The 25,240-nt window shown below is 38.0% G+C and overlaps 1 long non-coding RNA gene across 1 annotated transcript in view; it reads left to right on the top strand.

Annotated features, from left to right (window-relative positions):
• LOC150090425 (uncharacterized) overlaps positions 1-25,240 on the top strand; it is a 96,193-nt gene that overhangs the window by 60,652 nt on the left and 10,301 nt on the right. The window contains exons 4-5 of the long non-coding RNA XR_016546707.1: positions 2,881-2,937; positions 21,759-21,845. This is a non-coding gene — a long non-coding RNA (uncharacterized LOC150090425). The remainder of the gene's footprint in view (positions 1-2,880; positions 2,938-21,758; positions 21,846-25,240) is intronic.

The raw sequence follows: 25,240 nt of genomic DNA, 5'->3' as shown, positions 1-25,240 counted from the left end.
TTTTTAAACGATTGATTTGTATGAGCGCTTCTTCTATTTTCATCGGTGGTTCGTCGTTAATATGTTCTTCGACAGAATGACCTCCTTCCATTTCTTCATCCTCATGAGGAACTTCTTGAAAAATATCGATGATAATGTCGTTGATATCTAGAGCACCATCTTCTGTAGTGAGGTTCGAGTCTATATCTTTGTAGCCAGGGTCACTTGTAGTGGAAGTATCGCACATTATCAATAGATGTTGAAGTTCTTGTTCTTCTTGGTGCTCCACATTGCTGTTCACAACTTCAATTTTTGCATTTGAGAAGCCAGACTTTGCAAAACAGTTCACGACAGTTTGTTTTCTAATTGCGTTTACTGAAGAGGAAATCCATTGAATCGCATCTAGGATGCTGAGTTTCTTTGCAAGGTCACTCGCACATGTTACATCGTTCATGTTTGTAATGAGATGTCTTAAAACACATTTTCTGTAGTGAGGTTTAAAATTTTTTATTATCCCTTGATCCAAGGGCTGACACTCTGCAGATGTGTTTGGTGGCAGAAAAACGATTTGAATGATACAATTCAATGTGCGGGTGAGATGCAGCATTATCCATGAAAATAATTTTTCTGCCCAGCAACCCAAAGGTCGCGGGTTCGATTCCCGCCTCGGGCTTGGATCAAAGTACTGCAAAAACCTTGGGAGGTGCATTATGGCCACAGAAGCCTATGCGCCAACAACTACCAAAAAAAAAAAAAAAAAAATTATATCTCGTCAAATTATATGTCATACGTCAAATTATATGTCATCCACGCTTTTTTATTAGACTTCCAGTCAACATTCAAAAGATTCAACTTTATGCCCTTGAAACAACGAGGATTTTGTGGTTTTCCTATAACAAGAGGTTGTTCAAAGTCTCCCAGCATATTTGCACACAATAGCACAGTCACGCGTTCCTTAGAAATTTTTCCACCCAGGCACTTTTCGTTTTTTAGACTCATTGTTTTTTCAGGAAGAGCTTTAAAAACAACCCTGTTTCGTCACAGTTGTAAATATCCTTAGCTTCAAAATCACGTAAATCTTCCAATTTGATGGTCCACTCTTACAACCCCAGTATCAACTGATCCACCTTCACCACTTACGGTTTTCCAAGAAATTTTATGCCGAGTTTTGAACTTGTCTAGCCATCCCACAGAAGCTTTGAACTCATTTACTCCCATAGATTTCGCAACCTCCAAAGCCTTTCCCCTAATAATAGGCCCATTAATGGGAATTTTTTTAGCACGTGTGCGACAAAACCACTCATACGTAACATTGTCAATTTGAAGTCCAACAGTTTTCAGGAATGATTTTTGAACCTGATCATTTACGTGTTGCCAAAATTGTTTGAGCAGTTCATTTTTTTTTTTTCAGCTTACCTGCGTCTTCCCGATTTTGAATTTTGCAGCGAGATTGCGGACACTATTTTTTTGCCGATCATACACATTAATAAGTTCGACTTTATCTTTTAAAGTTAAATGTTTACAAGAAGACATTGTGCACTTCACACGACACTGAACAAAACTGAAACTGAAAAGACGACCAAATCCCCCCCCCTGCACACTGAATTCATCAGAAGTTTTACACATGCCTTAAAATTCTTGATAAAGGGTTTAGAACCGTGACGTAAACCTTGATAAAATTCAGGGAATCGGAAATATAAAATAAACACACGATTGAGGCAATACGTGGAAGAAACGTTCCTAGAAAAAGGGCCGTGAGCTCGCCCGCTGTCCGTTATAGGGAGATCAAATTAAGTGCTAATCTAAATGAAACAGTGCAGATTGCCTGTCCGCGTCCGTTACAGAGAATGTCCGCTAGACAGAAGCTGAAAACACGTTAAAACCAAAAGAGCAGAGTTGGGGAATTTGAAAATGTCTGTTGTAGAGAGATGTCCGTTAGGAGAAGTTTCACTGTAGTCATCTGTAATACAACACCACTAATTTCATATGACTCAACCTCACTCGCACATCCTCTTTTCAGCGATGCAAAGTACCTATTCAGTTTGTCTGCAACATCAGCTGGTATATCTAAGAATTTCCTACACCTGGTGCACAAGGATCCAATCTGATTAGCTTTCTTCTTCATTGTATTCATATACAAGAAAAATTCCATAATTTTACAACATTGTTATGAAGTTTTGAATAACATGTTTTTAAGTTCAAGATCCTTGAGGGTCACAACCTTCTGCCTTGCAGCCACCTAGCAATCTATCTTAGAATCTTATCAGCAATCCCAACCTGTTGAAGCTTAACCTCTCATGAGGGACTGAGTCAAATACTTTGCAAAAATCCAAATAAACTATGTTGAAATTGTTTCCTTAATCCAGTTCATGAGTAACTGTGTCAAAATAGCCTGTTAATTTAGTGTAATATTTATAGTTGCTCATAAGTTTTTTTTTTTTTTTTTCTTCTTCTTCTTCTTCTTCTTGCATAAATGAAGATGAGAAAATGAAACACAACACAAGATATCACTCAAGATGGACACTACTCTGCAGAAAGCTAACTACATAGTTTAAAATATTGTGAGCTGCAGAATTCAAAGAAATCCAAAATGTTTTCCAGTAAAAAGAAAATAGCACTTGTAATATGCTGTGCCACTGTTTTTGCTACACTTAGGAGTGCCACCACAACTGCAAAGTTAATAATACTTTTGTTAAGTATCATTAATTTTAGGGAAGAATATTGAATGCAATGCAGTACCCATAATCAGCTAATTGTTTAAAATGTGTTTTATTTCCTAGATAAATCTCGAATATTTTCAGTCCTGCTTCCGAATATTAGTTACACTTTAAGTAGTACTCAGTGAATTGCAATTAATTTTTTAAATTATTATTATTATTATTATTAATATTATCATTATAGACTACAAGTAGTCCTGGAAAATCTGTGAAAAGAGGACGTGGGAGACCAAGGAAAGAGGTAATTTTGTGCTCCTCATTGTCTAGATTAATTAAATCAAATATTTCTTGTGTTGCTTGCGTTTGACTGTAATTGAATATTTGTAATTGAGCAGGGTTTTTTTTTTTTTTTTTTTTTAGGCTTTTAAATGTCGTGAAAAAAAGTTATTTTAAGTTTTATATTTTCCATTTTGGATAGAAAAATTATCCTCTTGAAGTGTACAGTCTACCAAAATTAGTAGAGTGATGTTTTGTGCAATTTTATATTTCCTGAGCTAATGAATATTTTTTTTTTTTTAAACCCCAGTTAGAAGTTGAAAAGTGAAATTTCTGCCATGGAAAGGTGGACAATCCAACATATTCAAATTTTGAAAATGTATTTTGAAAACAGTTGCTCTATTGCACCAACTTGAAGAGGTATATTGAAGAGCGAGATTTTGTAATTGATAATATCTGAAGAAGCTCGTTTTGATTTGAGCCACAGAAAATCCACAAAGTGTGCGATTGTTAGTATTATTATGAAAAATGGTGCCAAAAAGCTACCCACCTTTTCTGTATATCTCCTCTAACAAGTTGTATAATCATTTCATAAATTTGTTCAAATTACCCACTTCCACAGTACCAGATGGAGATGGGGGAAACCCCCGGTGCCATCAGACAACTAACAGTACCAGATGGAAGTTTCTTTCAACAATCAACCACCTTCTGGCTGAAAACAAATTTCCACACATTTATCCTGCAGCCATCATTCCATTTCTCTGCACCCATTCCAGCAGTTCTACATCCTTCTTAACGTGGAGCCAGTATAAATGGATTTCCATCTAGATGGTTCTGCATTACTTCTTCAGTCAGTGACTCCATTAATTTCCCTGGAACAGAAGTCAAGCTTACAGGTGTGTAATTACTCACTTTCCCCTCTGTTCAATAGCAGCAACATTTGTACATCTCTAAGCTGTTGAGACTTCCCCCTGAATCCTGATGCTCATATACAGTAAATCCCCTACATATGTAAAGGATATGTTCCAGGACTTCTTACGTAAGTCAAATTTCACATAACGGGAATAACTAATAAAATATTGCTACTCTATCCCTGATATGCCAAAATTACAAAAATAACAATATCCTCAGAAGAATGGAGAAAAATAGTTATATATTTTTAATTAGTTCAATTAAAAACTTTATCTGGGACAGCGGTGAAGTAGCCAGAGTGGCACATAAGGGAAGAAAAAATGCGTTATTGTACTGTAAAAACTGATGTGTATTTCATAGCCTTGTTTATTGTAGTCGAGTTCATTGGTGCCGATCCCTTCTCTGCTTCTGTTATTCTGTCTTTGTCCTTTATTATTGTGTTCACTGTTGACACTGACAAATCTAAATTACACGTGCTACTTGTTAATGTTTGACTATTTGGTTAAAATTTAGACTTGTACCCCCCTTCAAAATGGCAGTGGGGAGAAGAGGGGAAGCAGTTTAAAATTTTTCATACACCCTTATTATTTTAATTTTCTGATCCAAATCGATTGCTTTCCCTTTCTTGGTAAATTTACTAGTACCGCTATCACTTATTCTCTTAGTCGGCACCAATAATAGTGAATGAAATTTTCTGTATAAAGAACTTCACAGGGTTATGGCAAGTCATCTAAATTCCACTGACACACTATTATCACCTCACGCAAGCTCACGTACTCACATTTCTGGAGGTTGCTATCATAAAACAATAATACTCACATTTTACTAAAGCACATTTCTGGAGGTTGCTATCATAAAACAATAAAGACAATTTGCAGATTCCTGTTTATTGGGCTTTTCTGTTGTTAGTGCAATTCATTATAAACGGGTAGTAAACTCTATCTTATTACATTTGCGATAATACCATAGCCTGGAATTCTGTGGGTTTTTACGTTGTTGTGGTGAAATGTGTATCTGTGAAAATCTTCAGTCATATAAAAAAACATAAATAAATTTTCAGAATCTTCTCTTCATTCCTATTTTTTAAGCTTGTTACTCTGTATCTCACTTGTGCAATTTGCGCGTGCCATGTTTGTCATTATTGATTGCTTATTTATTTATTTATTTTTGTTTTTTACTGTTTCAAATTTTACAATCCTTAAAAAAAATTTAGTGAAAAAAAATTTGTGCAAGTCCAAAGTTACGTAAGTCTTAACTGTAATTATCGCCAAAGGTTTACTTACCTCTCTTGCTGCTGCTTTTAATATAATTGGAAAGACTCTTTTAGTCTCAAAGTGCCTTATTTACATTTTTCTTCAACAATTTCAGTTCCACTTTCTTTTCAGTTATCACAAAATCATTTAGTTCCCATTTGTAACTTGGTATACTTCTGGTATTCCCATTCCTAAAACTTCTTTGTGTGTGAGTGTAGATGCAAAATACAGATTGTTTTGATGATCCACAATCCTGAACAGGATTGTAGATCATTGAAAGTTATACCATTCATATCAAGTAGACAAATGTTGTTTATCCCTTTCCTTCTGCAGTTGTCACAAGCAAATAATTCTTTGCTGCTTTTCTTTGAATTTTTAGCCAGTACTGCAAATTCATCAGATTTATTTGTGTGTGTGTACATGTGCACCCTTATTAACCCTAACATAGCCATATATTTGATGATTCCACGAGTACTCCCAGAAGGGTGTATAATCCTCCATAACTTGTTTTACAGACTGCTGCCTGTCTCAATATAAATAGTGCAAGAATCACGTCAATTTTCAGGTGTCATTAAATTATTAGTCTGTATCTCTGTCTCCAAAATAGAATTTTCCCAACCCACCTAACACTGCCTCAATAGCATCAGCATATATTCTTGTGCCCAATCTATTTAAGTGTATCCCAGTTCTCCTTATCCCTCCCAACATGGATAAGATGATTATCCCATCATCTTATCCATGAAAGTTAGAGGCCTGGATTACTCATTTTAGGAAGGAAGTGGATCTGTTGGAACATGTAGAGAAGAAATCCAAGATTAATTAGGGAAACAAAAGAATAATTTCAGTTTTTCAAATTACATCATCTAGAAACCAGCCACCTGCAAGGAAATTTAATTGTGGTGTTTAAGGCAATGAATGTATTAAGTAAGGTAAATGCTGATGGCATCTTCCTTCACTTGCTTAGATAAAACACACAAGGGTACATAAATTTAAATTAAGGAAACGTGGTTGCAGGACAAATTTGCTTTCAGGCAACTGGTTGATTGTTGAACCAACCTTCCATCTGGTGTTTTTGCGAATGTGCAGTTGAAAGAACTAGACAAATTATTAGAGACGATTGGATGGACAGGTGATGTTAAGAGGTGTTTTTTTTTTTTTTTTGACTGATATGCTGTATAAGTTTGCTTTCTTGCATCATTTGCCCATATTGATACTACATGCACATACACCACACTCACGACTGGCTGTGCTGAGATTCTGCAATACAGACGTCATCAATGGATTATAGGGTGATCCTTGGAAACTGGTTGCACAGAAATATATACACAGTATTAGGTATAGATGACTCATCACCTGTTGCAATATCCCCCCTTTATTTAATGTCGGTTCAAAGTGTCAGAATCCACATTTGGTCACCAGTGCAAAGCTCCAATATCTTCGCTCCAATCACTTCTTTCAGATAGTATGAGTCGTGATGGGCATCATAGTGAGATATTACATTGCTTACATTTTGAGCCTTTTTTGTCTCTATAGATGTGGGTCGATTTGCATGTTGCACATGCCGAAAACCTTGCTCTCTCTGCCTGAAATTAACTATCCACAGCCTTGATTAAGGAGGTCATTAGAAATTTCTCCAATCATTGATGGTAATCAGACCCAGACTTCTGAAAAGTAGTGGCAGATGTCAGTGTATCATACTGGCTTAGATGCTACAGAGAACATTTTGAAAGTACAGCTTTAAAATGCTCTTGCAGACTATGCTGTGGATGGAATCCAGATCAGCAGGGGAAACACTGGCAAGCCACTTTATGTAGTTTGGTATGTTTTGCTGTGTAGATTGGTCTTATTTTTCCAGGTGAACCTATTGGTGTTCTTTGTTTGAAATATGCTTTTTAACTTCCCAATTTTCTCAGTTATTTTGTGTGATTTTTTTTTTTTTTTTTAAATTAATAAATGGGATTTCTCTGTATAATGTAAGGTAGTTTGAGTTTTATTGTTTTCAGTAACAGAACGCTATTTTTGTAGTAAAACAAGGGAAAGAAGAGAAATCAAACCTGGTAGCAGGTCGTGGGTAAACTGACAGGTGACCATTGAAAACAGTATATTAATCAGTGATTAAAAATCTGAAATTTTTTCCACCTTCCTAAATATAGTTCCTCTTACTGCAATAACTTCTGAAGTGATTTTTATGGTTTTTGTACAGAAGTTGTATGCGACGTGTTCGGTTACCTGCCACTGTCTTTGCAACTATTTGGCTTTTTATTTGTGGAGGATTAGTATTAGCAGTGGCCACATGGTGCAAGGAAGCCTATGGCTTATGCTGAACCAGCCATAAAAAATATATTCTTATCTTATCCTCCTTCATCGATTAGGTGATCTGCCTGTTCCGATCTCAAAGAGGTCTGCCCATCTTTTCTTTGATCTTTCTCTGTCTCTTTTTCCTTTTGCTCTATGTGTAAGCTAATTTAGGGAATCTATTATCTTCCATTCTTTCTACGTGTTCTTTCCATCTTTGTCTATATTCTATAATTTTTTCATTAATTGAGTAAATCTTTAATTCCTTTCTAATATTTACTTTTGGTATTTTATCTGATTTTGTACATCCTTTAACATATCTTAAAAATTTCATTTCTGCAGTTTGTATTCTATTAATGTCTCTTTGTTTTGGTATCCATGTTTCAGAACCATAAAAAAGTGTTGGTATTGCTATTACTTTGTAAAACTTCAATTGTGTTTCTTTCCTTGTTTTCTTAGCCAGAGTTCTTTTTATTGTTCCAGATATATTTTGAAATTTCACCAATTTCTGGTTCATATCTTCTTTGACATATGTTATATCACATCCTAGATATTTAAAATGTTTTACTTGTTCTAATATTTTATTGTCTATAACTATTTTTGTTCTCACCGTATTTTTCCCCTTAAAAGCCATTGTTCTAGTTTTCAATTTCGTTGATATTTTAACTTTCTGTTATTTGGTTTAATTTAAATACTGCTCTTTGTAAATTATCTTCACCATCTTGAATAATTACTTGATCATCTGCAAATAACAGTGTATTAATCCTGTTCTTTGTATTTAGATATATACCTGTATTAATTTCCTCTTTCCATTTACATATCATATCCTCGATATATATGTTAAACAACGTTGGTGACAAGCTACGTGCCTGTCTAACTCCTTAATTTATTATACTTTATTCTGTTAATTTATTACCTGTATCTATTACTATTTTTGTTTCTTGATATAAACTCTATATTATTTTTGTAAGATGCTTTGGGTATCCTTTATTACTCAGTATGTCCCATAGTTTTCGTCTGTTTACTCGATCAAATGCTTTTTCATAATCTATAAATGCTAAATGCGTTTCTAAATTAAACTCTTCATTTTTCTATTATTTGTTTTAATATAAATATATTATCTGTACATGATCTTCCTTTTCTGAATCCTGCCTGTTCTTCTATTAATATTTCATCATTGATAATTTTAATTCTATTATTTATTATTTTGCTATACATTTTATATATATTTAGTATGCTAATCCCTCTATAATTCTTTGTATCATTTCTATTTCCTTTTTTAAATATTGAAATAATTTTTGCTATCTTCCATTCTTCTGGTATTTTATATTGTTCCCAACATTTATTAAATAAATTTAGTATCCTGTCTTTTAAAAAAACTTCCTCCATACTTGATCAGTTCTGCATTTATACCATCCATTCCTACTTCTTTCCTATTTTTTGTAGCTTTCAATGCCTTTTCCAATTCTTCCTTCGTTATCGGATCTATGTCACTAACTGGGTCTAACTGTATCTCTTCTGTTTGATATGCTGGGTCTTTCCACAATTCTTCATAATGTTTTTTCCATTGTTTCCTTTATTATATTTATTCTTGAAGTGTCTTTCTCTGTGCTATTCAAGTGTTTCATCATTTTATAGGCCAAATTTTGTCTTCCGTGAACATCATGTTCTATTGTGCTTATAAATCTATCCCATGACTCTGCTTTAGCCTTCCTTATTATATCTTTAGTTTTATTGCGCTCTTGTTTATATATTTCTTCATTCTCCCTTGTCCTGTTTTGTATATATTTAAGATATTTATCTTGCTTATCTTGTACTGCTTTAGCTATTTCTTCATTCCACATCTTTACCCCCCCCTCCCCCTTATAGTTTTTCCTGAATTGTCCTAGTGTCTCTTTTGCTATCTTTTTGAATTATATTTCGTATATTATTCCATTCTTCTTCTATTTGTTCTCTCTCCGGTGTTTTACTTATTTCGTCTTTAATCCTTTTTTCATATAAATTTTGTATACTTTCTTCTTGAAGTAGATATACTTTAAAACCCAACTCCTCCTTTCCCTGTTTAATAGTTTTTCTCTATTCTTCCATTTAGCCCCTAACTCTATTTTTGAAGCCACTAAACAATGATCTGAATTAATATCATATCCTCTAAACACCCTAGTATCTCAACAATTTTTGCTAATTTTTGATTTATTATTACATAGTCTATTATTGATTGTGTATCTCTTGCTGACCATGTATATTTATTTAGATCACATTTTCTAAAAAATGTATTTGTTATCTATAAATTATTAAATGTTGCAAAATCTCTTAATCTATTTCTATCTTCATTTACTTTATTTTCTCCATAACATCCCATAATATTTTTTATTGGCCTATTCCCTACCCGAGCATTATAAACTCCCAAAATAACTACGTGGTCCTTTTTTACATTCTTATCTAGTTCTTTTTTGGGTAGCTAAGAATAGGAACAGACGCATGTATACTTGCATGTACACCAATGCTAGGAGTTTGGTAAATAAAGCTTATGAATTTGGGGTGTTGCTCACGGGGATGGAACTGCACAACCCCCAACCTTGAGGACCAATATGTTACTCTTTGTCTGATCCCTACCCTTTGACCTGTCTGTTTAGGGTGGCCCTACCGGTAGTCTAGCTACTGCCAGCATAGCTCTCTGGTCATTGGGATACTCAAGCCTCCTCGCCGCGACATGGTGGTAACATTTTGTGGAGGCCACAAAAAATAAATAAAATAAAATAGTCTCGTTCGTTATCGGAATTAACCAGGCAAATCACTCCACCAACTGAGAACAGCCATGCACCACCACCACCACCACCCACTGAATCAAAAAAGAGCTTTCAATCTGTTAATCCTTCCAGTGTTTGGCCCGAGTAAGTTTTCCCGTTTTGGGTTAAATTAATCCCCAAGCTCCACTACTGGTGGTGCCATGATACAGGACACGTGCTGACACTGTTTGTTTAAAGTTTCGGGTTAGTAGTTTTTTTAAAGATTTATTATTTTTCACAGAGTAAAGATGATTATGCAAAACCTGATATGCTTTCCAGATGGCTACCCTTCTTCAGAAAGCAAGATATATAGTTTCAAATTACACACACTGAAGTATATTTAATTTTTTTAAATATTTATATATGTAATAAGCAGAAATAAGTTGCATGTGTTCGAAATGTTGCACACTTAACTTTCTTTTAAACTGGACAATGGAAAGGGTAAGAGTCATGTTTCTATTTTGTTTAAAACATTTTTTGTAAGTTTTGGCAGATTTTTATTTTTTTAATAAAAATTTATAAAAATTAATTTTTTTTAATAATAAAAATTAATTTATAATTAAAAATTCTTATTTATAAGTAATAAGAATTCAAAAAACCGTAAACATTTTTGAAAAATTAAAGAGAAAGCTTGGCATCTTTCGGATAATTCATCACCATTTTTGATTAATTTTCATCCAGCACCACCACCACTGCTGGATGAAATGCTTGAAACATTTAATATTATTTCAGAGTGATTAATTTCTGAATAATTACATCCTAGAACTTCCTCCAAATATACATGTTCTGAGAAAATGTGGTTGCCAGTTTACAGGCACTGCTTGACCTTGCCAAGGACAGTCCTGCTCTAGTATGGATATCCTGGACTCTCTCTCACTTTTATTTTTCACAGATGTATATTAAGAAAAGCCACTTAGCACTTTTACAGTGGCTACTCTGTTCCTAAAATTAAGAATCCCTGGCTCTGCCTAAAAACACTTAGCTAAACCTCTATATCTCCTCTCTACTTAGATTTATTCAAGAAGTATCACTTCTTCTCAATAAACTTCTGCTCTTGGGCCCCAGAACAGAATAACCAGTGCAAACTACTCTGGTTCGAAAGGACTCAGTTTTATTAGGGGACTCTGTTGTCAGAGAAACGGGAAATAATTTTTGTAATAAGGATAGGTGGACCAGGGTATGTCTGCTAGGAGCAACTATTAATGATGCTGCCAACAGATTTTAATGGGGGTAAAGAGAATATTATTCATGTGGAGAGTAATGATATTAAGCATACGTAATCTGGCGATTTGTTAGACAAATATAGGACCATACTAAAGAAATTCCGCAAGTTAGGTCATAATGTCTGTGTCTGCAATTCTGCCCAGGCACGATAGGAGGGATTATGTGCTGTGGATTAACTCAAGACTTGGACTCTGGAAGGCTTTTGAGGGGAAATTTCTATCAGCTTGGCCCGCACTTGTAGGTAGAAGGAATCTGTTTTGTAGAGATGGGATACATTTAAATAAAGGTGGTGCAAGGGTTTTTGCCAGTATTATTGAGGATACATTAAAGGTTCAGGGAAACTGCTAGTTTGGGGGAGTTTCACATTTGCAACCTTCCAGTCATCCAGGAAGGTGCCAGTGTGCAGGCAGAGATTGAATAGGTGCAGCAACAGCTCTGGGTCAAGCTCCACAACCTTTTTCACAATCTCTGGCTCGAACAAGTCGGTGGCCCCCAGGCATTTTTTCCCCTTGATAAGAGCTGCCGTGGCTTGGAGTTCTTCCTGTGTGAACTGCGGTTAAACATGTCCATCCAATAGCTTTCATTTTCTCTGCAGATCTCATGCTGCTCAGTTGTTGGATTAAGTGCGGATGAAAAACGTTTAAGGTATTTTGAGACCGAGTCCCTCCAGGCGGTGGTTAGGTTTCCGTAGTGGTGTTCACTTCTCCCCCTGGGGAGTTTGTTTGTGGTGGTTTTGTATGCCACCCCCAGTGGTCAGAATTGCCCGAGTAAGAGACAAGTCACTCCCAGGATTGATGCATTGATTTCTTTATTCTTTCCGTGTACGCGTTTCTTGCTGTTCAATATACTTGTTTAAGTTCTTCGAAGATCAGGCCAGGATCTTCTTGCCCTTTGATACACTTTCCGCTTGGCTTGTACCTCCGTTCTCATTGTTTGAAGCTCCTTGTCCCCCCCCCCACAAAGTTTTTTTTTTTTTTTTTTTTTTCCCCTTTTAATCGTGGCATTTCAGACTTGTGTTAATAGGGTGGTGATCTCTTTTTGAAGAAGGGTTGGATTTTGAGTTTGCTTGAGATTCTGCTGCTGCTATGGTCCTACCACTTCCAGCAGGGCACCCCCTGAACATCTCTGTTTTTTCTATTCAATTACTCTAGAAATGGGTTGCCTATTGTGATTTTTTTGTGATCCTGAATGTAATGGGTCTGTGGTCGTCCAATCATCTTGGACCTTCCAGTTGGAGATATAGCTAGCTGCTTTGGGGCTTCCCAAAGGGTGTTGCTGAAAGTGGGGAGGTTTGGCTGATGGAGGATTCCGAAGGGGGAGTTACCCAGGTTGTTCTCCAGTCTGGCCGTTTGTTGCTCCTTGCCGGTCTGGTGTTGTGCTGTACCACGCCGGGGACCTTGCAGTTTACATCTGCCCAAATGATAATTCTCCCTCCTGAGAGAGTGTTTAAGTACACTTTGAAGGTATCTTATAGCCCCGATAATATCTTCACTTGGATGGCGATGACGTAAAAGCTTCCAAGTGCTGTAATAATGTGGGCACGTACGACCCAGGCTATGCAAATTTGGGTTATCTTCGTGACTGTGATGTCGGGGTTTCTTACAACTATTGCTGCCCAGGGGGTTTCCACCTGGATGACTTTGTAGGTGAAGGGATAGCCTCTGACCTGGTTCTTATGGGCATACGGCTCTTGCAGAATAATTACATCCGTGTTATCCTCATCTGCCTGAATCCTGATTTGGCTGACCACAGCCCAGGCCCATTGTTCTTTAATTTGCATTACTTTTACCTCTTCAAAGTTAAATTTTTTAAGGTGTCTCCCCATAATCGATCCGTTGTTGGTGCTGACCCTTGGCTTTTATATATGTTGGACATTTTCTGTCCGTGATGGAATGCACTGAGTCCATTTTGAAACTTGTACAGTTTACAGCATCCTTGGTTTTGTTAGGACAGCTGTTAAATTTGTGGCTGCATGTTTGCACTGTCTGGGTACAAGTGTGTGAGGTATGTCCAAACCTGCAACACTTGTAGCATTTAGTCACAGCCATGTGTTTGCAAAGGTGGTGGCTGCCCCAGTTTATGTATACCCTTGCTTGATTGTTTCCAGGCAATTGGGTTGAGTTGAACAATCCAGTTTTAGCCTCCTCCTCCTTTGACTTTTTTCAAGTATTTAGGTGTGATTATGGCATCTGCCTCTAAGTCTGAGAAGTACTCCTGCAAGTTCTTACAGTATAGTTCCTCAGTGAGTTTCTGTGGGGTCAGATTGTCACTGAGGTCAAAAATGAGGATAGACGGACCCAGCTTTTTTGGCGCCTCTGCCTTTAAACCCATCATCGTTATTTTTGCATTGGTCATAATTTTGTTAGCTTCTTTTTTAGTTTCCATTTCGATCACTATGCCTGTATTTCTAGTTTTTCTTATTGCTTTTATTTTCGTAGTTTTGAGATCATCTTTAAACTCTGTCATTATACACGCTCCTTGAGTAGACCGGGGTTCAAGCCCCTAACTGCTAAATACAGTTGATCTGCCAACCTGCACTGGACCAGCGTGGCAGATTATGGTCCATTTCCCTTAACACAAATTGTTGAGGAGGCTTCCATTCTGCAGTGGGTTGATAATGGCTGCAGTTTACTTTTTTTTTTTTTTTTTTTTTTTATGTGATTCTTTGGAGTTAATGGGTCTGATGACCATCAGATTTGGCTGTTTTATCAGGGTTCTCTTTCTTATATGCTTGGTGTTCTGTTGACTGGTCTGTGGTGACTGCTTTTGGATGGAGGTTGGAAGGTTCTTAAGTACAGCGCTGGCATAGGTGGGTACTGAAGATGATTTAGGTTCTCTGGTTAGGCCCAGTTCCTGATCAGGTGAAGACTGGGGAAGCTTAGCGCAGATGTCTAAGGACTTTTCCAGTATTGTAGATCTTGTCTTGATGTCTTCGTTAACAGCTTTTAGCTTCTCATTCTCAATTAGAAGAGCTGTTGTGATTGTTTCTAGACTTGTCCAAAGCTTCTGGACATAGTTTCCAGTGGCTCTGGTGAATCTTTTGGAGGCTTGGTTGAGGAGTGCCACCAAATTCCTGTGCAAGATTGAGATGATCTGATGGAGGGAGATGGTGTCTCTCTTTTTAAAGGGGGTGGCCAAAGCAGGTGATGCAGGAATGGTGAGAATACTGGATGGTGGGATCCCAGATGAGACCATTTGGTCCAGAGAAGATGGCAGTTGTGTTGCCAAGGGGCCTGCTGGGACAGGTTGAGGTGATGGAGCTGATGGAGTCTAGTGAGCACCTGAGGAGACTCACATCTCAGGAACAGCAGCCACAGGAGTGTCTGGAGTTGCAGTTGAGGTGGAGTTTGCCATCGATTCAAGGATGGAGACAGCTATTGGTGTAGAGATGTTTTGGTCCAAGGTGGAAGCTGAGTGATTATGCTCTGTGGAAGGTGATATACAGTTATTATTTGTCTATGTGGGAAGAGGAGCGCAGAGGACCTCCTCTTGGACTACTTTTTTTTAGGAGGATTTGCCAGGTACTCTAAGAAGTAAAGAATTAGAAGTCTCTGATTCATCTCTCTCTCTTAGATGGGCTAAACTCATCCTGTGAACTTTCAGCATTTTCATTATTTTCAACCATCTTACTGTGTCTGGATGAAATTTTTAGGTTCAGGGAATGAATGATTCTACTGAATCTGGGTCAAATCTCCAGAAAAGTCTACTGAAGAATTTAAATAATTAACAGAAAAGGAGAGTTCCAACTTTTGTCAGTAGGGGGTGCTGAAAGAGATGGGAAGAAATTTGTATAATGTATTCTTGGGCGACAGAGAACTGTGAATGTCACCCGAGGGTCAGTAGTCATATTTATCAATGCACTGTAAAAGAAAGTCCCCTTCAAAAGCTAGTATGCAAATAGTATGTTCCAAAATTAATAACCACATATTAATTAACTCAAACAATCAGTATTAATTACTAATGACATCTTAATAAATAAATGTTGCAAAATAAATAAGTGGATGTTTATTTATTTTGGAACATTTAAAAGTTCTAACTTTAGTTGCTGGCTTCAAAGTGTAAAGTGTTCATTGTCTAACGGCCCCAGGGGGTTCCCCCATCTCCGTGTTGTGTGCTTTGTTTGTGAAACGCAGAACACTGTGAAGGCCAGAGATTTTAAAAAGTGTAAGGTACATGTTTATGTTGTGTTGTTCCTCTGATCTTTTATCCATTGGGCCCCTAGTGGGGACCCCCCCCCCATTGCCCACACTTATCTCCGAAGAGGCAGGTCAGGCATAGAGGGATCGCATTAGAAGTAAGTACTCTGGCAGGCCCTGCCACCTAATTTCCTAAGAATGCAGTGGTAAGGGCCTAAAAAAAATAGTAAATATATAAAAAAAAAATAATAAATAAATAAAAAAAAAAATAATAATAGTAATAAAAATAAAAAAATAATAATAATTAAAAAATAGTAATAATAAAAAATATAAAGTATGCATATTTAGTTAGAGTAAGGGTGAAGACTGAGGAAGTGGGGGACAGATAGAAATGTGGGGATGATAGGGAAGGCAACCCCAGAAAGGTCAGTGGGGACTGGCCCCACCAGGAGAAAAAAGGGGGTGACAGGGATTGGGAGGAGACAGAAACCAATCCCCTCCCTCTCCCTACCAGGGGAGGGGGGATTAAAGTTGAACCAAGTTAGGGTACCCGGTTTGGAATGCTAGTTGGCCAAGAAAAGCAGTTGACATCTAATGGCACGCCAGTGGCGTTGTGTCTTTATCTAGGAGATTGTCTTAATTTGTGGGTTGTCTCTATTCAAAGGTAGTTACTTGGTAGTTATCTTTGGTGGGTGACATCTTTGGAGAATGTATGGTAGTTCACACCAATGATGGTAATGCTGGTCAAGTTTAGCTGCCTTGTTCCAGTACCATCAGGGTCTCTGTGTTCATTTTGTAGAGGGTTATCACGTTGCTGCGATTAGTTGTCTTCTCCTCAAGAAAAGCTGCTGTGCGTAGTGGTGAGAACTTGATACTCTTCCTTAGTATCCAGTAGGTGGTTTTCTTTGCCTTTTGGTATATAAGTCAGCTTTGTGATAAGCTGGCAGCGGAGGTCATTGTAGAGGGGGCACTCGTGCATGAGGTGATCCCAGTCCTCATTTCCTCCACAGGAGCATGTTGGGTCCTCTTCTAGGCCAAAGGTTGTTAGTTTTGTCTTTATTGAACCATGGCCAGTAAGCAAAAACGTGGCTTACAGGCCTAGAGATATTGGGATTTTGGATAGACTCCGCTTACATCTGGGATGAACCTCCTAGTGGTGATTTCCCCCTTGGTTGAATTTGTCCAGCGGTCCTGCCACACTTGCTGCATGTGTGCTTGAAGTCTCTTCTCAAATTTTTGGTTGTTGGTAAGATTCAGCTCGAATTCCAAGCAGGTCTGAGACACGCCCTTAGAAAGATGATACAACATTCCAGTTCTCACCATCTCCAGGTTGAGGGGGGGCCACCAGGACCTGGAGGGTGTGAGTACTCACGCAGCAGGCATGAGAGATGGAGAGCAGGACTGTGCGTTGAGTGGAATCCAGGATTCGTCTGTTTACTGCAGTCGTAGCCTTGCCAAACCAATTCTGCCTGCATATGTAATCACAGGGATGAAGATAGCCTTGTACAACGAGAGGGTTTGCTTGCTTGAGACCCCAGTCCTGACGGGATATCCTAGCAACCATGGTAGTATAGTTTCTTACTTTGGTTCTGATGTATTTGAAATGAGCTTGGAAGGAGAGTTTTTTTTCCTAATATTATGCCAAGATGTTTCAGTTGCTCTGACAACTTTGTGGTCTTGTTTCCAATTTTAATCTGTGGTGGTCTTGTAATACAGAGAGTTCCTTTAAGAAGCAGAGAGTTTGTTTTTGATGGTGATATGGTCAAGCAGCGTGTTTATGCCCAGTCCTGGAGGATTTGGAGTGCATGGTTTTCCAAGGTCTCAAGCTGGGTCCTGGAATTTGCAGCCACCATCAGGATGAGTTGCTGGCTTCAGAAGGACCAGCAGCTGATCTTCCCGGAGGTCATGTGACTTGTTATTCAAACGAATCCCTTTGTTCCTACCGGGGAAGAAGCAGTGGCCGGAAAAGACAAGATGAATTATTCACATAAAAACAAAATGTCCCTCAAAATCACAGTAATCAAAACAATTTCACTATAAAATCAGTTTCAACTAACGTGAAATTAATTAAGGCAAAGGATGATAGTTAAAAACAATGGCTGGACCTGTAGGGCATAGCCATTATGAATGAGCCGTGAATGAAAGAATGACAAGTGTGAAGATTTAATATCATTCATATCCAGAGAATGCCTTAGAAGTTTGCATAAAATAAACATCAGTCGACTCACCAAACCAAACAGATCCGCTTCGACTTGAATTTAATCCAAAATGATAAATTGGCACCACTTTAAAAAACACTTTGAAGAGCACTAATTAACACAACCAGCAAGCGTGTGCGGGCCTTCCCCCATGGTACTGGGATCATTGTTTTTGATTTTGTTAAATGATATTAATGAAGAGATGATACAGGGCCTGTTGGCAAAATTTGCAGATGATGCCAAGATCAATAGAGTAGTTAATAACCAGTCCAAGCAGTGCTTCTTCAGGATGACTTGGAATTCAAAATTGGCAGCTACGTTTTAATGCGGAAAAATTCAGTCTTACACTTGGTGGTGTTGAATTGCTTGTTTGTTATTTGGTTTTTAGGAGCATTAGCATCTAAGGCCATATTGCTTCAGGGATATGCGATGGTCATTCCCTGACCTTTCTGCATCCTCCGTATTTGGTGGTCACAGGCTCAAACCCCAGTCTAATCAAGAAGAGTGTGCTATGCACTGCTTGCTGCTCCTGCCCACCTGGCTGTGGAGGCGCCCAAGGTGTTAAATTAAAAAAGTAGAAGAAAGGGATTTGGAAGTCACAATGTGGGTGACATTCTCCAAGCAGCATAGACTGGCAGCAAGAGAGATCCACTGTGTCCTGTTGATGATTTATTGTACAGTTCATTGTAGAGATGGGGATATCATAATCCCAATATAATGAAGGATTATAATACTACACTTGGAATACCGTATGGAGCCACACCTGAAGAAATTTATCAGGCTTCATGAAAGAGTTCACAGATTGGCTGTTCCTGTGAGCAGACTGAATATGTGGGCTGCAGAGTTTGGTTAACTAGTCGCCTTAGAAGAGACCTGATTGGGGCATACATGGCTGTGAATGATTTTCACTATTATAAATTGCTCCAGAACTAGCAGCCATAAATTCAAATTATGGGGGAGTGAACATTTAATTCGTAGACTGATGCAAGATTTTATGTTTGCCGCACAAACTTTTTATAACTGCTGCTAGAAATGATCGCTACTGAGCAGACTGTGTGCTCATGCCAGTACTTGTTGAGCTAGTGTTGCCTGAAGAGTTTTTTTTAATTTTTTTAGCCTCCTATTACAATCATTTTGAAGCAAGTATCATGTTGGACATACTACAGATTGAACAGCGATGTGTGATTCATTATTGTGTCAGATGGGGCTTAAATGCATTGGAAACAGTTAAAGAGATGAATGAAGCAAATGGTACTGAGTGTCTTGATAAGTTGGCCATATTTAAACGGTACAAGCAATTCAGTGAAGGCTGCCAGTCTGTTGCAGATGACCCAAGACCTGGTCAGCCTTCCTCATCAACAACTCTTGAGCAAATCAAAAAAGCCCAGGAAATCTTGGATGAAGACAAGCAAATTACACTTCATGAATTACCTGTTAGAATATCCATTTCATACAGTAGTACTCACAATATTGTGAAATATCACCTGAAAATGTTGCGAATCTGTGCCTACTGGATTCGACGCAATTTGACTCCAGAACAAAAACACCAGAGTAGACTTGGGCAAAGAAATGATTGAAGTTTTGAACCTGTGTTTAAAAACATGAATGTTTTTAAACACAGGGTCAAAACTACTTAAATTGAATTGTGACTTGTGATAAAACTTGGATTTTTTACTGTGATCCAGAGACAAAACAACAGTTGAGTGAGTGGTCGAGTCTGATTCACCAAGAGCTAAGAAATTTCGAGCTTCTCGTTCAACTAATAAACAAATGGTTCTTGTGTTTTTTGAAATAAAAAGTATTCTTGTTACTCGTTTTATGCCTTGTGGAACAATTATGAATAAGGAAGCATACTCTGAGATTCTGAGTCAAACTTCGCCGTGCCGTTCATGAGGAATGTCGAGAACTTTCCAGTGCGAAGTGGTTTCTCCATCAAGACAGTGCTAGGCCCCATATGGCTAATATTGGGCAGCTGATCACTGCCATAGGTGGCAAGATTCTGTCACATCCCCCTTATTCACCAGACTAGGCCCCATGTGATTTCTTCCTGTTTCCACGTCTAAACAAAGCTCTGAAAGGCAAGCATTTCATGTCTGACAATGATGCTTGCTGAGCCACAACAGAAGCACTTCACAGTCTTCCGAAAAATGCCTTGCAAGAAACATTTAATGTGTGGGTACAGTGGTGGCAAAAGTGTAAAGTTCAAGGGAGATAAGATCTTGCACCAGTCCTCAAATTAAATGATCACTCCTTGTACAAGAGAAGAGGTTTAGGGTGGATTGCAGGAAGTTGTCATTTATAGCTAACAAGTTGTTGATTACTTGAATAATTTGCTGCCATTAGTGGTGAAGCTGACAGGTTGGGGAGATTCAAAGGGCAGTTGAATTAGATACCTGTGTAGAATGGGGGTGAAGTGGGTGGTGTGTTGTTTTACTTCATTTTATTATTATTATTTATTTATTTTTTTTTTTTTGTTGGTGGACAAAGGAAACCCTTGGGCTTCCTTGTGCCATATGGTTAATACTGAATTATTCTTGAAAAGGCAAAATCCCTTATTCTATATTCTACCCTAAAATCTCATCCTTTTTCTAAACTAATTTTTTCAAGATAAGATATGGAATATTACAATTAGCCTGTATCCAATTGTTTAGCTCTAGTTTCTTCCTATTAAAACTCACACCAATTGTAAACCTGTTATTAATAAATCCAAACTGTGTTTTAACAAGGCTAAGAGTAGAAAACTTACTTCTTATGATAGTCAAGAATTCTGGTCTCTTGCAAAAGCTATTGTTCATAACATCTTATACATCTATGCTTCCACCTCCATTAAAATTTTTGTTGGATCCACAGCAAAAGATAAATTAGACTTACTGGCATCCTACTTTTCCTCTAACTCATATGTCAATGTTCTTGGTAAAAAAAAAAAAAAAACCCTCATGTCTGTACCTAATACACTCCACTTAAAGGCTGTACCGACAGAAAAATATTAGAAGAAATCTGAAGAATCTTGATTGCAAAGCTCCATTTCTCCCCTTGTTTTTGAAATTGTTTAAAGGCAACAAGGAGAAATAGAGAAAACTCCATTTCTCTTTGTTGCCTTTAAACTTTCTTATTCTATTGGTGTTTTTCCTTCTGTTTGGAAATTTGCTCATATCCAGCTGGTTCCTAAAAAGGATTGCAAATCCCTCCCATCCAGTCATTGCCCTATTGCACTTACCTTTACTATTTCCAAAGTTCTGGAAAAATTCATCATCCACAAGCTCTTGAACTATCTTGAAACCTTCCATCTGATCAGTGATTTCCAATGTGCATTCTATCGGTGTCACTCCACTGGTCATGTGTATTGCCTTGTTACTAATCTTTAGATAAATTCAAAGGAAAAGTTTGGTGAAACTCAAGCTCTTGGCGTTTCTTAAACTTTAAATTTTAAATTTAACCACTACTTATCTTCTAATTATTATAAATTATTATAAATGAAAACTAGTTCAGGTGTTACTTGGATAATCTCTAAAATCACATGCCTCTCAGTCCCCAAGGGCTCCAGATTTTAAAGACTACTATATTTAATAACAACAGTGTTGTATCTCATGCCCAGGATGGAATAGGAAACATCAGAACTGAAACTGAAAATCTTCAGGAAAATAATACGCTGATTCTTTGCAAATTGTTTTGTAGCTGTTCTTCCACAATTAAAAAATAATCAGTGATGCAGATTTAAATGGAAGTCTGTACTAGAGGCATATTACAATTCATACTTCCAAAATGCTAATGAATTTTTTAATATTTAATTTGCTGTGTTGAGCTAGATCTCAACCACTGTAGTGGGGGAACTAATTTTGTCCACTACTGTAGTAAACAACATTTATGTAATTTGCTTCATTCCATTATGTTTGAGGGGTAAAGATAATGTATAATCGTAATTAAATATTTTTTAAATTTATTTATTGAACTGATTTTATTTGTTACTTTATTGTAGGTTTTTTCTTTTTAGTTCTGTATTACTTTGTCATGCATACATATAATTACCTTTTGTTTACTGAAGGATAATTCTGATGCCAAAAACATGTCTGAGAAGAATGAAGATGATGGTGCAGATGAAGAATCAGAGTAAATGTCAAAACAGATTGAGGTAGTATCTTTGGTTATATACATTGTACAGATGCTCTTACGAGGGGCGTTCAATAAATTATATACCTACCCAGTGATGGATTCAGTGTAGGGGCATGCCCCCGGTTGTATTTCAGAGCATATACCCCAATCATTTAAATTCCCTTTAGCTACAGAAAAAAAAATTTTTTTTTTTTTTTTTTTTTTCATTGTTAACATAGGATTTTATCTATTTTTGCATTGTGACTCAGCTATTTTCAACTGACTACAGTTGGCATCACTGCTGAAGCAATCGCCATTCTGGTTCGAGGTTCCACACAGTTTGGTCATGCGTAATGTTTACTTCAAAGTAATTCAGACTTTAGCTGTGTGCCTGTATCCACCAGTTTCATTATGGTTGAGTGTCATATTTGATACAGGAGATACAAGCAAAAATCTGTTTTTATTTTCCAATGTAACTCCTGTGAACGTCAATGCACTTTTCTCATTTTGTTGGCAGTGAGGAAATACCAAACAAATAAAATTCTTTGTCCTGTCCATCAAAGAATGCAAAAACAGAAGACTTCAGTTTATTATCACCAGGAAATGAACTTTTTTTTCAGTTCATTTGTTTTTCAGAGTTTTTCTTGAGGTGTTGAAACAAAAAATGGTCACTGGGGCCAGATCTGAACTGTAAGGTGGATGGGTAAGTTCTGTAAAGTGACAGTCTCTCAAAGCAGCAGCAACAGCATATGACCTGTGCACTGGTGCGTTGTCATGAAAAAGCAGCACACCTCTAGTTTTCCATGGTGTTTTTCCTTTATGACATCCCTTAGGTTGTACAGCAGGAATGCATATGACTCCCCAGTCACTGTCTGATACAGGAGATACAGGCAAAAATCTGTTTTTATTTTCCAATGTAACTCCCCTGAATAATTCACTACTTGTGTTCCAAATAGTGAATGTACAAAATTTCCTCAGCATCCCAAAAAATGGTGGCAATAATCCTGTCAGCCGAAGCGAATGTTGCTGAAATTTTTTGGGTGAGGGAGAACCCTTGTGCTTCCATTGCATTGATTCTTGCTTGGTCTCAGGATCCCAGTGATGAACCCATGTTTCATTACCCGTAACAATTCTGGAGATGAAAGTTTCAGGATTCCGTTCATGAAGCTCTAAATTCTCCTCACAACACTGTACTCTGAATTGCTTCTTCACAGAGGTCAGAAATTAGCATTAGCATTAGTAGAGGCATCTGATGCAAGAAAGCAAGCTTATGCAGCATCAGCCAAAAACAAAAAAAAAAACCCACTTCCACTTCACCCCTCTGTTCGATCCAAATACCTGTCCAGCTGAGCCTTAAACTTATTTAGGCTATCAACCTCCACCACAAGGGATGGAAGTCTGTTCCACCAACCAACCACCCGCTGGCTAAAGGCAAATTTCCTCACGTCTATCCTACATCTGTCTTTCCTCAATTTGAATTTATGCCCTCTCAGGCGATTTTTCTGAGCTAGAGGAAGAATCCCATCAGCATTGAGCATGCTTAAACCATTCAAGGCTTTATACACCTCTATCAGATCACCTCGCTGGTGCCTAGTCTCCAGACACTGTAATTTGCAAAACTTAAGCCTTTCTTCGTAAGAGCACCCCTTTGTTCCATTCACTAATCTTGTTGCCCTTCTCTGTGCTCGTTCCAGCAGCTCTACATCCTTCTTGAAATGAGGCCTCCAGACCTGTATACAGTACTCTAGGTGTGGCCTGACCATTGCCTTATACAATGGAATAATCACCTCCTTATCCCTGCTGGAAAAATTCCTGTATATCATTGACAATACTCCATGAGCTACTCTTGCAGCCCGTCTGCACTGCTCAGAGAACTTCATATCTGCCTGCACAACCACCCCCAAGTCCCTTTCATTCTCTACCACTGTCAGTGTAGTACCACAGAGTTGATACGTTGCTCTGGGGTTGCTGTTTCCCATGTGTAGTACTTTACATTTGTCAATGTTAAACTTCATTTGCCACCTCTCAGCCCATCTGCTCAACCTTTCCAGATCCTGTTGCAGCAGCATAGTGTCAGTAGTGTCCTTGACAACCCTGCCAACCTTTGTATCGTCTGCAAACTTGGACATTAAGCTTGATATACCATCATCAATATCATTTATAAATACAGAAAACAATAATGGACCCAACACTGAGCCCTGAGGGACTCCACTAATAACATTAGTCCACGATGAGCAGTGTCCATTGATTACCACTCTCTGTCTTCTCCCCCTCAACCACCCCTTTATCCATAGCAGCAATTTGCCTCCAATGTCACACTGCTCCAATTTGTGTAGCAGTCTTCCATGTGCAACAGTATCAAAAGCCTTTCTAAGATCCAAGTATATAATATCAACGTTATTCCCTGCATCCAGTTCTTTTGTGACTGCATCATAATATCCAATCAAGTTGGTCAGGCAAGACTTCCCCTTAACAAAACCATGCTGTGTCTGAGCTATAACTGAAGTCTTGTCTAAATGATGCTGCAGTGCTTCTTTAACCAGTGCCTCCATTAATTTTCCTGGAACAGAAGTTAAGCTCACAGGTCTATAATTACTTGTGTCAGCCTTTGATCCTCCTTTGTGAATTGGGGTCACATTTGCACATTTCCAGTCTATGGGTACCTCCCCTGAGTCCAAGGAAACTCTCATAATTATGGCTAAGGGTTTGCTTACTTCCTTTGCTGCCTCCTTTAATATAACTGGCTAGATCCCATCCACCCCGGGTGCCTTTCTTGTGTTTATCTTCAACAATTTCTCCTCCACTTTACTCCCAGTTATTTCAAGATTCTGTAGCTTACTGCTAGAGTTGAATACACCTCTGGCATTCCCCCTCGCTGAATAACTCCTCATGTGTGAATGTCGATGCGCTGGTCCCGAAGGAACTAGTAGTTGTTGGTGACTCTATTGTCAGGGAAACGGGGAACATGCTTTGTAAAAAAGATAGGTGGAACAGGACCAGGGTATGTCTGCCAGGGGCAAAGGTTGATGACGTTGTAGAGCGAATATCATCTTTTAAGGGCACAAAAGGTGATATAGTTGTACACGTTGGCACTAATAATATTAAGAGTAGGAGACCGGCAGAATTACTTAACAAGTACAGGTCACTGTTGAACAAAAGCCGAGAATTAGGGTTGAATTTGAAAGTGTCTGCAATTCTGCCCAGACACGATAGGAGGGAGTATATGATGAGAGCCTTGTCGATCAATTCGGCCCTGGAAAGATTGTGCAAGGCTCAAGGGGTAGAATTTTTTTCAGCCTGGACTGTACTTGTTAACAGGAGAGATTGCTTCTACAGGGATGGGATACACTTAAATAGAAAGGGTGCAAGAATTTTTGCTGATGCTGTCGAGGCAGTGTTAGGTGGGTCGGAAAACTGCTAGCTTGGGGGGAGACA

The sequence above is a fragment of the Mastigoproctus giganteus genome, chromosome 2 (genome assembly GCF_048544385.1).
Source record: "Mastigoproctus giganteus isolate SK-2022 chromosome 2, ASM4854438v1, whole genome shotgun sequence".
Lineage (NCBI taxonomy): Eukaryota > Metazoa > Arthropoda > Arachnida > Uropygi > Thelyphonidae > Mastigoproctus > Mastigoproctus giganteus.
This window is presented reverse-complemented; position numbering and strand designations above follow the sequence as displayed.